General features: G+C 36.3%; 1 protein-coding gene and 2 long non-coding RNA genes across 3 annotated transcripts in view; 2 read left to right on the top strand and 1 right to left on the bottom strand.

Annotated features, from left to right (window-relative positions):
- The window catches only part of LOC139125243 (uncharacterized), a 183,376-nt gene that overhangs the window by 56,983 nt on the left and 110,353 nt on the right, over positions 1-16,040 (bottom strand). The window lies entirely within an intron of this gene.
- The window catches only part of LOC139125262 (uncharacterized), a 213,079-nt gene that overhangs the window by 87,212 nt on the left and 109,827 nt on the right, over positions 1-16,040 (top strand). The gene's annotated exons all lie outside the window — the stretch shown is intronic.
- Positions 11,696-15,750, top strand: LOC139125259 (uncharacterized). The gene is made up of 3 exons (XR_011550168.1): positions 11,696-12,185; positions 13,914-13,993; positions 15,253-15,750. It is a non-coding gene; the product is annotated as an uncharacterized lncRNA (long non-coding RNA).

Genomic DNA, 16,040 nt, shown 5'->3' with positions numbered 1-16,040 from the left:
ATAATTTTTGTGTATTCATTTCAAAAGAAAACATAAAAATGTCAATAGAGAATTGAATTTTAGTGCCTTGTTTTTGTTGAGTCACATAGAGAGGAACCGTGAATTTAAAATTATTTTATGTATTTTCCTTCTTGATTCAAAACATTGCTCTCTTAACTGTAAAAAGAATAATTGAACATAATGTTATGTGTGAGCAAAGCGCAAGTTGTACATAGTGCAATGACCAAACCAAAATTGAAATTCATCTTTGCCATTTGAATTATTCTCATTTCTTTGTTTTCGAGTCTTTTTAACTTCTTCGTCACAGTAAGGGACATCTTATTTTAAAACTCTGACCAAGCATTGTATCTCAGGCTTCACAGTCAAAATTTTAAATGTTTTCTGCGATGATCTTTGTCAAAGTCTTTCGGATCATGACGATGGAAAAATTTATTTATAGATTTTTACCCATGGCCCTATAAAATGGCATTCACTTGGAATTTCAAATCTTCAATGAGCAGCCCTTGCAACCTTTGAATTCTATTCATAATTATGTGTCTTTTATTAATGTATGAGTTCATTTTCAAAAGCGCACAACTGAATGTGGTGGCAGACCACTGAAAATACTTTGGTGGGTCAGTGAAAATTTTAGTTTGGTTTACCTCAACATAAAAATATTCAGGTTTATTATCTGTATACATAACCTTCATTTTCACACTTATTTTGACTCCATTACCAATTTGGCATTGTCAAAATATTTTAGCTTCATCAGACAATGATTTTCAGACTGGCAGCTACCTTATCTGTAATATTGTAATTCTTTGCAAAACATTTGCAGTACAGAAATATCCTATGAATGTTAACAAAATTCATGACAACTGGGAATGAATCTGGTTTTCTCTCAAACTTTATGTTTTAAAAATTGTTGTTTGAGATTATCATGACAGTTGAGAAATACCAGCACAGCATGTACATCAAAGGAATCACAATGATCAGTCTGACTTGTATTCTAAAAAACATCTCAGTTTAAATCTGACATCAGTTCTTTGTTATTCAGGTCAATCATAGAACTCATCAATTCACTCTATTGTTCTTCTGTATGCAACATTGATTTTACTGTGAGCTGTCAAGTTGTATGCAACATTGATTTTACGATAAGTTGAATTTTTGTATAATGTAGCAATTTGACTAAATATCCTGCATAGCGGCATGTACATACAAAATTAAGATTTGTGATGACACAGATCTAGTTTGAAAGTCCACAGAGTGAGGCCCCCATTTCAGGATACACTACAGTATAAATTAAAGCTTGCAGGACTCAAATTTTCACCTTGGACAGCCAGAGTTAAACTGTTGTAGTATTATCTCTCTTGGCGAATTATGAATGTATTCAATATGCAATCACACTATCATGAGATGAATTAAATTTCTGCTGGAATGACAGCTCATATTGAAAATTGATAGCTCAGTCAATTTTGAAACATGATATACATCAATTTGGAACCGGCATTGACTTTGGAAGCTCTTGTTATGAGTTTAGTTAAAGTAGCAGAATTTAGCATGAATTGACTGGAATGACAGTTCATATTGAAAACTTCAGCTCAGCAAAGTTATTCTTGAAAAATGATGTGTATTGATTTCTAGCCTGTATTGACTGTTGCACCCCCTGTTATGAGTGTAGTTTAGCATGCACTGTTACAATAGATGTCTATATTGAAGACAAATGACATTGTGTGTACTGTTTTGATGTTTTCAAATCTCAATACTATACTTTTACCAATAATCCTCATCTTATGGATTGTATTTGATGCTTGCATTATAAATAAATAAATAAATGAATAAATAAATAAATAATAAATAAATAAATAAATTTTGATGTATTTGTTTTAAAAGGGCCAGTAGCTGAAACTGTTGGTGACTTTGCCTGTCCATTTGGTACGTGATTTACACCTGAGAAGGTTAAAGTAATCTATAGTCTTATTGTTCATCTCCAAAAAACATGTTGAGATACATGGTATTCCACACCTCAACTCAGCTGATATAATGACTTTGCTTGACTTTTTGGTGAGTGATTTAGATAAGAGAAAGTTAAAGTCTGATTGTTCTCCTCCAAAAAACATGTTGAGATACACAGTGTTAAGCATGTCACTCAGTTTTGTACATGAATGAACTTCAAAATATTATTTTTATTGTTAATTGGTGAATTCCACTCAAGTTTGGAATTCTAATTTGAACAGAAACAGTGCATTATGTGCATTTTATTTGTTGCAACCCTTTTAAAGCAGGGGGTCACCATAAACAATAGGAGTAGCAAATTACACTGGGCACTGGAAATGCAAATAAAAAGTCACAGAAAAAGTTACTTAGTTGCACTTAGAGAACTATGTCACAGTAATCAGCAAATTTCCTTTCTCAACCTATAATGTTTAATCAATCTTGGCGTGCCTCTCACTTTATTTTTATTTATAACTGACGGTAAAATGGAGCAATTATTCATGACAAAATTCTACCAAAACCATAATAGCATACTGCTGCTGTGACTTACTGTTGTACCGGTATAGGACTTTTCACTAGCATTAACTCAGTTTTCTGTGTAGCTAAGTACAGACAATTCAGAGTTGTTACTTATGGCTGTCAACACTTAATAATTTCACAAGTTAAACTTAAATATTAGGGGCAGGTCACCCTACAAATTGAATCTTTATGCCCTGTCAATAATGTTCTTGAGCATTGTGTGAAAAACTTGAATAAATAAAGAAAGTGAATCAAAGTTGTTAAAAATTAGTGTCTGAGAGCATCAACTCAGATCAGTGGTAATGTGTAAAATTATATTTAGGGAAAACTGTTTCAACATTGCTTCCATCAATCAGTGTAAATGTCTTCAATGAATATAACTTTGTTGACATTATGCAGAATGTCAAATGCCAAATCAATTATGACACTGAAATTTCTTTATGTCTTAGACTGCGTTCACAAAAAATGACCGGGTGGGGGGTGGGGGGGTGGGGAGAATTTAGGGGGGATTTGAAGTTTTTGTTAGGGGTAGCAGGACTTGAAGTTCAGCTCTGGCAATGGGGGACCTGAAAAGTTTTTGTTTCTTTTAACGTTTTACATTTTTGGATTCCAAAGTTTGGTTGATATGAATAACATTTTAATGTCATCAAATTGTTGTAATATTAGTAATAATTAAACAAAACAGAGAACATTTTGTCACATTTTCATGACTTTGTCTAAACGTGTATGATTTTTTGTAAAAAATAAAAGCACATGAGCCTAGTAACGGGGCAGAAGCTGGAACTGATAATTTTTAAAATATTTCTGTGCAGTATATCAATTACAGTTTCTTACTATATTCCTACAGCATGCTGAAACACACAATATTCAGTTTGTCGACAATAAGTCTGACTATGTAAATATGTATTAGGTGATAACTGATTTACAATCCAGACTGACAGTCAGTTGTCAGTGATACAAATGCATGGTACACATACACAGGCTGTGTTGGCAAGCTGAATACTGGACAGTTCAACATGCTGTAGGGAGCAGAACAAGAACATTGTTGTATAAACTGAATAAAAACATTGTCAATATTATCAAAGTTAATACAGCTGCCCTGCTACTGCAGTGTCATTGTCACTGCATACTAGCAGTGATAGAGATAGTTCTGACTCTGATATAGTTCATGAAAAGTTTGGGTCAAATGACAGTGAAATATACTTGCACACAAGATCAAACCAGAGAGCAACACATGATATGGAAGATCAGGAGACTTGAAAGTATCAGGAATTTTGGAATTGTAGCATATGACTATAATCAAATATTAAAGAAAAAAGATGGGGTTCCCATACCTGATTTTCTAAATTTTCACATTTTCATCATAATATTAATACAAAAGTAAAACTTTGAACTGAAAAGACTGTATGTAATTTTAATGAAAAAATGTGCTACTACCCGTAAATGGAGTTGTTTATTTTTTAACCAAATTTGCAATTATTGCACCCAAAATTTTAGAGATTAATCTCTGAAATTTTGGGTGAAATAATGGCAAATTTGGTATGTATGTATTTATTTTATGGAATGTTTTAGCCTTTTAAACTTAAAGTTTTGGCAATACACCCATCTCACGTTCCATATGCCATCCTGGATTGCCGGTCAAAGGTCACTTTGGGAAAATAAAAGTCATTGACAAAAGTTAAGTCATAGACAAAAGTTGGCTATTGACACGTGGGACTCTTTCCACCAAACTTAACATGATTTTAGCAAACTTAAATAACTCATGCTTCTCAGAATGTTTTACTCAGCCATTGGCACGATAGAATGAACAAAGTTGCAGGAGATTTTTTCGTAGTATGGTGTGGCCCAGCTGGGAGATTGTGTGGCATCAACGATCGAATGCAGGTACAGCCATCTATCTTGTCGTACACTGCATGCAATGTGCAGATGAAATCCAATTCATCTATTTTCGTTCGCCTTTGTTGGCATTTTATACGTTCGCTTTGGAAAGTCATTTACCAGTGTCATGTCAGTTACTGGCTGGAAACTTTCTACCCTGGTATACTTACGGAATAAAGACTCTTGAAGTTGAACTGGGGCTTACTGACTATGGTCTCCTTGACCTTCAACAAAATGACCTTTGACCTAACGTGGTTGTTACAAAGGTGAAGACAAGCAAAATGGAAAGTGAAAGTAAAGCTGTTTACTTCTCTATTTTGTTATTACTGTAAGTAATATAGCGACTTTAAGTTACTGAACTGTCAAACATATCAAACATGTAGCAATTACATTTGAATTTGACAGATGGCAACATGTGTTTGTATGAGTGGGAGGTATCATCAGATGAAAAGTGTTATAACCACAGCCTGTATATGATGGGATTAAATGAACCACTTGATAAACTGTCATTGACATGAATTCCCATTTTCAATACCTAGCAATGTATAATTAATTTTGTGTATGAGCTGAAAGTGAAGATACAGAGTTAAATTGATCTGAGATAGCAGTGTATACAGCCATCTTCAAATTTCCTGGAAAGGGTTTATTATGATTTTATACCTCTCAACCATTTCTTGCAGGATTTAGGAAAGATCTTAGGCTTTTTTATTCACATTATTATTTCTGCAGGGAATTTGTCCAGAAACTGTTCGCAAGGGATTGTCTTCACATTAACTGACATGGTACAGGTTAAATTTTTGATGGACTCTGTCTTTTGCAGGGAATTGTCAACAGTGGAATGAAATGTATTAACTGATAGAACAATGTCAAACTTTCTTTCTACTTTCAGATCAGATGGTTGCACTGTCACCAGGCTTACTTAGTCTGGTAAGCCAGAAGTGAAGGTGACTCTGCCTGAGAAAGCTAGCAAAGATTTGTGTACTGACAGTGAGAATGTCAGGGAGCTTTTAGGGTGCCAATAACTGTACTTTTCCATGTAGACAAATCAATATGATCTAAGGAAGGCGAAAATGGCAAATCAGGAAACTTGAATATGTCCATGAAGCACAGAAATATCACCAAGACAAAGAAAATTAAGGTAATGTCTTTTGACTACAGTCACACAGTTACATCGGTCACTGGAGTTCATTCACCAGAACTGAGTAAGAATACACTGGAAAAATTCAGTGGTGACAATTCAAAACCAATTACAAATTAAACGGTGATCAACGAAATGATACTGTTATTGAAGCAGCACAGATATCACCTGCAGCTAAAGATATTTCCCAAAATAGCTGGCTTCAACTGAAGTCAGTTTTTCTAAGTGAATATTTCTTTCAATAGGTAACAGGATAGATGTCCTATACTGTCCTGGTCAAAGGGTAACTGTATCAACTATAGACTATTAGAGCCTATAGAGGGATACTGTCAATTATTATGGCAGTTTTAATCACACTATACCTAAGTCATTTTTGTGCCAGGTTTGTTCATTCTCACAGATTCCAGGCAAGTCTGTCAGGGTTAACCACATTCCAGTACAGTAACAAAAAGTGTGGTACAGATTGTGGCTTGTTTGAAATTGCTTTCACAGTTTCTCTTTCAAAACCATCCATTTTCACTGTTTCATCATAAACTGATGAGGAAGTCCTTACATAATTGTTTTGGAAATAAAAGCAAACATATTTGACCCATTTCCAAAATGTAGATCCACAAATAGACGAAGGAAACCTGAGGTAATTCAATAATGATGTTTATTGTATTTGCAGACAACCTGAAGAGAAAAAGATAATTACACAATATGATGGATGCAAGGAATGGTGTGCAGACTGTGTAGATATCCCGGAAGATGTTTTCCAATATGAAGATATGCCATATCCATGCAGAAATATTCTGTCTGAGGTATGGCTTTTATCTAAATTGTAAATAGCAAACACACAACCACACACACTATATATATATATATATATATATATATATATATATATATATATATATATATATATATATATATATATATATATATATATATATATATAAACACAAAAATATATATATTATATATATATATATATATATAAACACAAAATTACTTCAAGTACAACTTGTTACTTAATTTTCATGCATCCCCTCTCTGCATATACTCATGTCCATGCAGAAGTATTCTGTCTTAGGTATGGCTTTTATTTAAATTGTAAATAGCAAACACACAACCACATTACATATACGGTATATATATTGAAGGACTTTTTTTGCACATTCAAAAGGAAAGACATGATGTCAGAAGTTATTGCTAATTCTTAATCCTAAGTTTAAAGTGAGGAAAATAAAAAATTATTTCAAAAGTGGTTTAATTTCTGGATAAAGTTTTGTAGTACTAAAGGTCAAATGGCTTTGCTACGCCATGAAGGTAGCACAACACAAAGCTAACATCACTTGATTAGGGTCAAAGGTTACAGTGTTGGCTTTCCAAGTTCATTGAGACTTTTTGGATATTTCTCTCTGGTTCATACTGATTCATACTCTTACAATGTAGAGATCTTGAATCTTAATATACATTCACTTTTAGCAGCAAAGTGCTCAATGACAAAATCTAGGATTGTTATTGCTAAATCTGATTTTGTCTGTACATTTCAGTGTATATGTCAGTGCACAGAAAGTGATGCTACCCACAATGCTCCTTGATTTGTGCAAACTGAGATCACATGTTGACCTGAAGCAAATTTCTCTTGTACATAAACAATTCTTTCATATCTTAAGGCATTGCTTTCATGACAATGCTTTCTAACTTTACACTTTGGTTATCGAGGTCAATCCCTTTTCCACTATGGAGATAAATCTGACTGCCACACACAATAATTTCAGTTAAACTTGGGGAATAATACACCAGTCAAATAGAATGTATGTTGGTTAGAAAATTCTTCTCATATTGTTTAACATGAGAGGTACCGGTTAGTCTGACTATATAAGTCACAATATGTTTTCACTTCACATGGAAACATAGTACAGTGCATGGCAGGTGTAAAAGAATGAAGAATTGGTCAGAATCAGTAAACTAAAGTGTCATGTTTTGTCTTGAGATTTTTAATGTTTTTTTTTTGAATTACATTACCCCTTTGTCTATTGCAAGGTAAATGAAAACAGGAGACTAAATTGCATGTTTAAACACCTGTTTCACCTAATCTTGCAAACATAGCTGTGAAGTATATCATACATTTATTTCAAATTTTACATGCTATGATTAGCTTTGTCCAAAACAGTGATTCAAATTTTTAATTTTTCTTTGATATTATTCTATTTTCATTTCAGTCACATATATCTTCCAGATCTTAAATCTCAGATATAAGTGCCCTGCATTTTCCAATCAAATCTTTACGTTCACAATATCAAGATAGCTTGGTTACAATAATAATTTTTGTATGTATTAACGATGGAAATTCAAATTTTACAAAACAGTGCACATGAATGTTGAAACAGATATTCATTTCATAGGGTACGGAGTCAGATGTTTCTTGCTCTACCAGGATGAAATGTGTGTTCTGAATTCTTTTTCAGCTGTTACTGAACCATGTCAGATAAGAAAGAAGTCTTTACTGTTTAAAAAGAAAGACACAGGAATAAGTTTGAGAGTGGAAACATTTCTTAAGAGACATAAGAATCAAAAAGAAAAAGAGCAGGTATCTTATTTATGTGCATATACGCATATGATATAAATAGTCTTATCCCACAATCCTTCACTTCACCTTCCAGACTTCACTGACACTGAACATGAATTGTTGAATCCATCAATGCAGGTCTACCAATAAGGTTGATTTTTAATGGTATAATTTTGATACCAGTGAACAAACTAAATCTGCAGTTAGATCTTAATAATTTTATTTTTAACTTATGTACGTTTTGACAAATGTGAGCTGATGTTGTAGTGATGTCTGTATGTCTGTCTGTTTACACAATATCTCAAGAATTGCTGATCAGATCTGAATAAAATCTGGTACACACATTGTGCTGTTAACACACAGGCCAGTACGCCTGTGAAATGGCTCTGGTCCAATACTGTCATAAAAAGTTACGTGTGGACGTTCCCAAGTGGTTCAGAAACGTTTCCAATTTGAGACGGTTTAGACTGCCTGACCTAAGCCGGTGTAGGAATTAACTCTATCAACAACTCGCAGTGTGGATGGACTGAGCCACTTCAGGGGCATGTTACAGTATTTGTAACATATAACAAACAACAACCAACATTCATTTTCCTTTCGTTATTGCTGCAAGTCAGTGCAGATTCTGTCATAATCAATTTGTGCAGGTCTTGCACACATTGCTTAATCTTGTAAATCTTCAGTATTCTCATCATGTAGTCAGCATTCTGTGTTGTTTAATGACAAAAGTTAGTACTGGACAGAACCTACTAAAAGTACAAGTAGTTGTTGTGTATAGGGTTTCAGTTATGAATTTAGGAACATCTGAATATCAAGATTTTGAGACAATGATTTTGTTCCATGAATATATTATCTGTCATAACAAAGAGAAATCCCACCAGACAAGGTCAAGGAATTAAAACTTCATGATGACAGTGACAAAATACACAACTGGAGTAAATTTGCTGCAATAGACTTAATAAATCCATAGCTTTACATTTAATATATATTGCCTTTCAGAAAGAACTTAAACATGATTTAAATACTTTTACATATATGTACTTTACACAAAATGAACTATGAAAAATTACATTGCATCTTTCTGCTACAAAGCCACTACTCTACTTTTTCAGCCTCTATAAAAAATTCTCACAAAGAGACCAATTATGCATCTACGTTTATAAGTAATTTTTACAGTCTACTGTTTCTAATTCCTCACACTATCTAGCTGATACTTGGTGATACCATTTAGCGTTCATCAAACAGTGGAAGAGCTCAGCTGAAGAGAATTGTGAACACAGGAAAGGTATTGTTGTCCATGTTTTTGTAAAAAAGTGAATATTTGATATTCATACTGTTTGTCTCAGCAAGATTACATTATAATTTATAGTGAATTCAAAGATTACATACCTAAGTATTTCTGTACCAAAGTCTATGCAGTCAAACGGTGGAAATATAAAATTAACACAGTATCTTGGCCAGTACAGTCTTGCTGTCATAATCATCTGGTGCAGGGCAGGCCTGCATGCAGTACATGTGTGCAGTGCTGATGTGAAAATATAAATGGCTGTATACAGCATGTACAGTGCTGTGAACACAGGTCTGTATACAGTGTGTACAGTGCTGTGAACACAGGTCTGTATGCAGTGTGTACAGTGCTGTGAACACAGGTCTGTATGCAGTGTGTACAGTGCTGTGAACACAGGTCTGTATGCAGTGTGTACAGTGCTGTGAACACAGGTCTGTATGCAGTGTGTACAGTGCTGTGAACACAGGTCTGTATGCAGTGTGTACAGTGATGTGAACACAGGTCTGTATGCAGTGTGTAAAGTGCTGTGAACACAGGTCTGTATGCAGTGTGTACAGTGCTGTGAACACAGGTCTGTATGCAGTGTGTACAGTGCTGTGAACACAGGTCTGTATGCAGTGTGTACAGTGCTGTGAACACAGGTCTGTATGCAGTGTGTACAGGTCTGTATGCAGTGTGTAAAGTGCTGTGAACACAGGTCTGTATGCAGTGTGTACAGTGCTGTGAACACAGGTCTGTATGCAGTGTGTACAGTGCTGTGAACACAGGTCTGTATGCAGTGTGTACAGTGCTGTGAACACAGGTCTGTATGCAGTGTGTACAGTGCTGTGAACACAGGTCTGTATGCAGTGTGTACAGTGCTGTGAACACAGGTCTGTATGCAGTGTGTACAGTGATGTGAACACAGGTCTGTATGCAGTGTGTACAGTGCTGTGAACACAGGTCTCTATGCAGTGTGTACAGTGATGTGAACACAGGTCTGTATGCAGTGTGTAAAGTGCTGTGAACACAGGTCTGTATGCAGTGTGTACAGTGCTGTGAACACAGGTCTGTATGCAGTGTGTACAGTGCTGTGAACACAGGTATATATGCAGTGTGTACAGTGCTGTGAACACAGGTCTGTATGCAGTGTGTACAGTGCTGTGAACACAGGTCTGTATGCAGGTCTGTATGCAGTGTATACAGTGCTGTGAACACAGGTCTGTATGCAGTGTGTACAGTGCTGTGAACACAGGTCTGTATGCAGTGTGTACATGCAGTGCTGTGAACACAGGTCTGTATGCAGTGTGTACAGTGCTGTGAACACAGGTCTGTATGCAGTGCGTACAGTGCTGTGAACACAGGTCTGTATGCAGTGCGTACAGTGCTGTGAACACAGGTCTGTATGCAGTGTGTACAGTGCTGTGAACACAGGTCTGTATACAGTGATGTGAACACAGGTCTGTATGCAGTGTGTACAGTGCTGTGAACACAGGTGTGTACCTCAGTGTGTACAGTGCTGTGAACACAGGTCTGTATACAGTGTGTACAGTGCTGTGAACACTGGTCTGTATGCAGTGTGTACAGTGCTGTGAACACAGGTCTGTATGCAGTGTGTACAGTGCTGTGAACACAGGTCTGTATGCAGTGTGTACAGTGCTGTGAACACAGGTCTGTATGCAGTGTGTACAGAGCTGTGAAACACAGGTCTGTATGCAGTGTGTACAGTGCTGTGAACACAGGTCTGTATGCAGTGTGTACAGTGCTGTGAACACAGGTGTGTACCTCAGTGTGTACAGTGCTGTGAACACAGGTCTGTATACAGTGTGTACAGTGCTGTGAACACTGGTCTGTATGCAGTGTGTACAGTGCTGTGAACACAGGTCTGTATGCAGTGTGTACAGTGCTGTGAACACAGTGCTGTGAACACAGGTCTGTATGCAGTGTGTACAGTGCTGTGAACACAGGTCTGTATGCAGTGTGTACAGTGCTGTGAACACAGGTGTGTATGCAGTGTGTACAGTGCTGTGAACACAGGTGTGTACCTCAGTGTGTACAGTGCTGTGAACACAGGTCTGTATACAGTGCTGTGAACACTGGTCTGTATGCAGTGTGTACAGTGCTGTGAACACAGGTCTGTATGCAGTGTGTACAGTGCTGTGAACACAGGTGTGTACCTCAGTGTGTACAGTGCTGTGAACACAGGTCTGTATGCTAGTGTGTACATGTGCTGTGAACACAGGTCTGTATGCAGTGTATACAGTGCTGTGAACACAGGTCTGTATACAGTGTATACAGTGCTGTGAACACAGGTCTGTATGCAGTGTGTACAGTCATAGACCCTCGAGAAAAAACGGGGCAGGCAACTGCGATAGAGAACAAAGGGTCTATGGGATTAGCAGCTTGCGATCTATCTTTGAATAATTAAGAGGTGTAATGGGTCGGAGACTGCACAAGGTCCGGTTCATAGACACGTGCATGCGGGTATACGGTAATAATGTTTTCGGATTATAAGTTATTTCGGATTACCCGCAAGTCCATTTTTAGAAATAAAAGTGTTACAACTACTTTGAGAAGAATTCGTCAAAATGGTTTTAAAGTACTTTTTACATATTGGTAGCGAGATTCGACGCAACTAGAAGTCTGCAGGGAGTCAGTATGTTGCTGTAAAGTGACAAAGTTTCGAATAGAAATCCGAAACACATACCGCTGCAGTTCCAGACTTGACAGCAGTTGACATCACAGAGTTGTTTACATTCCGCAATCGTCCGTGTATCTCCGAATTTTCCCTCGTTTTGCAGTTTTTTAACCGTCGGAATATTTTCTGTGCGAGGAGTGCTCCATGATTCGGTAAAGTATGTATGTTAACTACTGAAATGTTGTTGTTTGAAAACTGTGAACGGCCAAATTTACGAGGACAGCGTTCAGCTTTGTGTAAATGCATGTTACCTTACTGCTTCTGAATCCATCAACCGATGGATAGTACCAATTTATCACGAAGTTTCTCCTGACAGCGAAAGTCAGTGTTACAAATGTATTTTCTAGTACTTTGCGGATGTAAACATGTGTAGCTTATCCGAACTTTGGTGTTTCTTTAGGCTAAAACAGTACCAAAATGTTAGAGGTCGTGTATTTGAGCTCCAATGGAGTAGTCATTTTTTGTGTTCCCTGATTTTCGTCAAATGTTGCGTGACAGATGAAATAAAGGTCAGATTTTCGTTTCGCAGGACTGGGGAAGTGTAAACCTGTCTAACTTGTAAATGTTTCTTGTTATCGGTGATTTTTATGGTAGGGAATGTAAACTTATATTGTAGATATCTAGCAAGAGTTTTCTGTAGCGTCTATGGCTAAATGTACACAGTTTTTATCGTCTAGTTTTTTCCCTTTGGCTTCGGCTTGAATCCAAAATGTGATCTTCATCGTTACCAGAACATTCACCATGACTAGTATCAAAAAACCCTCAAAATTCTCTGTGTCATTACTCGGAACGTGCCATGCAAGAGCAAAGTGTACATATTCAGAACGTCAGTTTGATCGTTAATGAGATTCAGTGTTAAGTACGAAGTATTGTTGTCAGGGACCGCTGGCAAATAAACTTTAATGTATTCAAAGATAGATAGCACAAAGAAACCTCAGCAGTTGCCTGTCCCGTTTTTCTCGAGGGTCTATGGTACAGTGCACACTGGTCTGTGTGCAGTGTATTCAGTGCTGTGAACACAGGTCTGTATGCAGTGCGTACAGTGCTGTGAACACAGGTCTGTATGCAGTGTGTACAGTGCTGTGAACACAGGTATGTATACAGTGTGTGCAGTGCTGTGAACACAGGTCTGTATGCAGTGCGTACAGTGCTGTGAACACAGGTCTGTATGCAGTGTGTACAGTGCTGTGAACACAGGTCTGTATGCAGTGTGTACAGTGCTGTGAACACAGGTCTGTATACAGTGATGTGAACACAGGTCTGTATGCAGTGTGTACAGTGCTGTGAACACTGGTCTGTATGCAGTGTGTACAGTGCACACAGGTCTGTATGCAGTGTGTATACAGTGCTGTGAACACAGGTCTGTATACAGTTTGTATACAGTGCTGTGAACACAGGTCTGTATGCAGTGTGTACAGTGCTGTGAACACAGGTCTGTATACAGTGTGTACAGTGCTGTGAACACAGGTCTGTATGCAGTGTGTACAGTGCTGTGAACACAGGTCTGTATGCAGTGTGTACAGTGCTGTGAACACAGGTCTGTATGCAGTGTGTACAGTGCTGTGAACACAGGTCTGTACATTAAAGATACTGATACCGTGCGACATTATTGAAAGTCATTTAACATTTTTACTTCAGCCAATTCCTAATTCAAAAGGTTCAAATTTGCACATAGATCTTTTTCACTGAATCCAAAAGCTACTTTTAAATTACTGAAATTTTTGTTTGGATGTACAATGAAAATCAGAGATTACAAAATATTGAACATCATTTTTGAGATAGAAAGATATTCATTTACTCAGATATGTCTATTGCCTCATTGCACAACACCACATTGTACTTGTAAACATTTTCAACTTTTAACATTATGTTTTACTTTTTTCAGTTCATCACCAAACTTGTCATGGGGAGAGAAGTTTTTATGTTATAGCAAATCAGATGAAGTTCTAGTTTGAAAACTGAAAGGTAAGCAAAAAGTATTCAGCTCACTGTGCCTGTATGATAATTAGGTGGAAGAGTTGAAAATTTTTGATCATATAGACGGGGAACTTTAAAATTTTTGAGGGTATTGAGGGGGATCTGAAAAAAAATAAAGATTTCAATTGCGATTCCTCCAGCCCTAAATCCCCCACTAACCATTTTTTTTAACGTAGCTATATAAGGCTTCAGGTGATTGGTAATTAGTTTTTATTTACAGAAACTTAAGGAGTCTAGAAATATAGTGCCATTCTCTACTTAATTGGCTGTTTGAAAATAATAAGGACAATGAAGTTCAGCAAAATATTAGTGAAAAGTTTCTGATATGCTGCACATAATGCAGTTTCAGTAAAGATCATCAGTATCAAGAGTCTCACAATCCAATTGCTACATTCTGCATAAATTTGAGGCATTCCATTGAGTGTGTTAAGATAACATGTCATACATGCTAGACTTTGTCCATCTAAACATACAGAATGTAACTTTAGTACGTTTATTGATAGCCACATTCTATCTCAACTTTTTATCTGTAGCCATAGTGATCACCTGATAAATGATTGAACTGAATAACAGATCACTTCCAAGTTTAACTGGTGATGTTGTACTGGAATAGCTGAATGAGGTCATTCAGATCATTCTGGGTACATCAGGACAAAGAAACATTCTCACAACAGATATTTATGTTTCATAAATTTATAAACAGTATCCTGCTAGCAGAATTCAAGCACAAGTAAAATCATACAACATTGCAGTTCTTTCAGATGAATGTTTTTGCCTGAAATATGTTGTTGATTTAGGTGTCATTACATGTACAACAGCATTTCACTGAAGCACTGGTTCCTTAGAGGGCAAATAATCTAAAGTTTGACGCTGTTTCTCTATCAAGTTGATTTTAATGTCACCCATAGTCTCTTGTTCATCTCCTGAAAGCATGTCTAGATACACAGACCTGGGCCTTTTAGACTAATTAAGGATGAACACTTAATGAGGTGATGATAAGATTAAACTTGAGTCTGGCATCAACATATCGTTAAATAGTGTCTATGGGCTACAATTAGCCCAACAGCTAAATTCATATTATGATAATTTATCTTTAAGATGGTATTGTGATACTGCTTCCCCAAGTACTGGAATGGAATGCTTGTCATATACGTAGATATAAGCATACTTTCATATGTTCCACACTGAGATACTTGGATCAACTTTGCAGATACTAAATACCCTTGATCATTATGGTTTGTTCACAGATTGAAGGAGACTCTAATGGCAAGCAATGACATCATCACGCAGTTATTCACTACAAGACATAAACTTTAAAATGGAAAGACTTGGACCTATTCTTGATTGTGTTTACAGTCAACGTCAAGTTGAATGAGCAGCCTGACATGTTTTCAAGTTTTACTCAATCAAAGTAAAAATTACCATTTCTGTGGTAATATGTATTTGGTTGAATGATAATGGACTTGAGTTACAGGTGAAAAAATAAATATGAGAAAAAAAAACATTTTCTATGTATATTTTGAAATGATTAGTTGTGATATCATAGAAATGACAGTAATTTCATCAAGTTTACATTTCTTAAAAGTCTTTGATGTAGAAACACACCTAACACTTATACATAGATTTTGATTGCATGATACTCCTTGATGATGCAAAGCAATTTGATTAAGACTGATTAAAGCAAATTCCTGTTTCAAAATATCAAAATATCTGTGATGTAATTTTGTCCCCTTCAATTCAAGGTCAGCTTATTAGTCAGTCATTGTACAAATACAGCAAAAAACAGGATGGTTGGACAGTCTCATATACATTACGTTTACTTTTTTGTACGTCTCACACAAGTTTGTAGATACATTGTAGATAAAAAGAACCGACTCATTTGAGTGAAATACTAATCATGTAACTGTCCACTCCACTGTTTATCTTTGTGTGTCTAGACAGATTGGCATCAGTACCTATACGTTGTATTATGGTTTGTTTAGCCAGAGTGCTGTCCTAATTAACTTCGGTCTCTACTATCAACTCGATAACTAAT

The sequence above is a fragment of the Ptychodera flava genome (assembly GCF_041260155.1).
Source record: "Ptychodera flava strain L36383 chromosome 3 unlocalized genomic scaffold, AS_Pfla_20210202 Scaffold_25__1_contigs__length_14229661_pilon, whole genome shotgun sequence".
Taxonomy (NCBI): Eukaryota; Metazoa; Hemichordata; class Enteropneusta; family Ptychoderidae; genus Ptychodera; species Ptychodera flava.
Note: the sequence above shows the minus strand (reverse complement) of the source record. Positions and strands in the feature narration are given on the sequence as shown.